The following is a 2490-nucleotide window of genomic DNA, read 5'->3' on the forward strand; positions in this document are numbered from 1 at the left end:
ATAACATAGATGACCTTATAATCATCCTATAAAACTTCTTTTTTAACTTTAAGAATATTCTACGATCACAAAGCACACTTGAAGTATTTCTCTATTTTACCCAACATACTTTAATTCTATGCATTATATCATCTTCAATTTCTCCTTCAACTTGCATAATAGATCCAATGTATCGAAATTAACAAGTGTTATTTATTTCTTCATCATCAAATTTAATTTTTTCTCCAATATTCCTCCTACTATTGCTGAAATTATATTTCATATATTCTGTCTTATTTTTACTTATATATCTTAAAGACTCTAGATTCCAAAGCTTCTCTTCGTAATTCTATCTCAGCCTGTACTACACCCCTAATTTCATCAATCAATATAATATCATCTACAAATAATATACACCATGGAACTTCATTTTGAATGCTCTTAGTTAGTTGGCCCATCACTAAAGCAAAAAGATAAGAGTTCAAAGTAAATCTTTAATGTATGCCTATGGTGATTGAAAATTCTCTGGTCTCTCCATGTATAGTCCTTACACTAGTCATTACTCCATCGTACATATCTTTAATGACATTAGTATACCTACAACATATCTTTCTTTTTTTTTTGTAGAACCCACCACAAAACCTCCCTTGGTAACTTATCATATGCTTTCTTTAAGTCAGTAAATATCATATGCAAGTCCCTCTTCTTCTTCCTAAACTTTTCCATTAATCTTTTTAAAATATATATAACTTCTGTAGTTGATCTCCCAAGCGTAAAACCAAATTGATTTTCCAAGACCTTCATTTTTAGTTTAAATCTTTGTTCAACTACCCTTTCCAAAAGTTTCATCGTACGACTCATAAGTTTAATTCACGATAGTTATTACAATTTTGAATATCTCCTTTATTTATGAATATAGGTATTAAAGTATTTTTCCTCCATTTATTTGAAATTTTCTTAGTTTTATAATTGTTTTAAAAAAATTAGTTAACCATATAATTTCGTTATCACCTAAGAATTTCCAAACTTCATTTGGGATGCTATATGTTCCTATAGTTTTTCCATTTGTCATTTTTTTAGTGCAAACTTAACTCTGTTAACACTAATTTTGCGAATAAATCTCATTTTTTTTTAATCTCTTTCTCGTTTGTCAAATCTAAGTTTAAGTTTTCTATTGGTTTTCATTAAACAACTTACTAAACTAACTTCGCTATATTTCTTTAATGTCTTCATTTTTTACCAAAACAATATCATCCTTACTTTTTTATACATTTTACATTTCCTAAGTCATTACTCTTCCTTTCTCTAGCTTTAACAAGTTTAAATATATTTTTTTCCCTTTCTTTTGTATCTAATCTATCACACAAACGATTAAATGATCTGTGTTTAGCATCACTAATGACATTTTTTTACATCTTTTCTCGTCTCTTTATACTTTTTAAAGATATCCATGTTTCTACATTTTTACCATGTTTTATACCAAATTCTTTTTGTCTTTTTGAATTTTTGGATATTTTTATCCCACCACCAACTTTCTTTACTATTTGAGAATCTTTCCATTGATTCACTTAAAGTCTCTTTTGCTATCTTTTTTAATACATATAAGTAACACTAGGACTTTATATTGTGCTGTTAGACTTTCACTTTGAATAACTTTATAATCCTTGCATGATGAATGATCTACCTTCCTAGTCAAAAAAAAATATTTGACTTTTATTTTGTGCACTTTGAAAGGTTATTAAGTATTATTCTCTCTTCTCAATGAAAGTATTCATTATAATAAAATCATATAACATAGCGAAATCTAAGATAATCTCCCTAGACTTATTTTTGTCTCTATATCCATTTCCTATAAGTATCCTCTCATAACCTTTATTATTCCTTCCAACGTGTCCATTCAGACCTCCTCTTACGAATATTTTCTCAGTCCTTGGTTGCCTTGTATAACACTATCTATTTCTTCCCAAAATTGTCTCTTAAGATTTTCTGTTAAGCTTACTTGAAGAGAATAAACAATGATGATATTTATGATCTCTAATTGGCCTAATACTAACTTTATTTTTATAATTATAACCCCTACCCTGTTTACATCAACAACACTACCTTTTAAGTTTTTATCTACAATAATTCTTACTCCATTCTTATGTTTTTCTTTTCCATTGTACCAAAATTTAAATCATGATTTATCAATTTCCCTATCTTTCTCCCCCACCCACTTAGTTTCTTGAAGACAAATTATATTACCTTTTCTTCTAATCATTGTGTCCAGAATTTTCATGCTTTTCTCGTAAGTGTCCATATATTTCAAGTTGTTAATCTAATCCTAGTTTCTTGAACTAACTTCTTTACCTATCCATATCCAAAATGATGTACGAACCCTCGCATATTTGGCACCTTGCCCAGGCGCCGACACGACACATCACTTCGGGGTGACAAACTAGCCCACCCTTACCCACTTTTTGCTACGTCAAGGTGGTACAAGTGCAATACGTCGCTCATAAGGGATGCCCC

This window comes from Malania oleifera, chromosome 4, assembly GCF_029873635.1.
Source record: "Malania oleifera isolate guangnan ecotype guangnan chromosome 4, ASM2987363v1, whole genome shotgun sequence".
NCBI lineage: Eukaryota > Viridiplantae > Streptophyta > Magnoliopsida > Santalales > Ximeniaceae > Malania > Malania oleifera.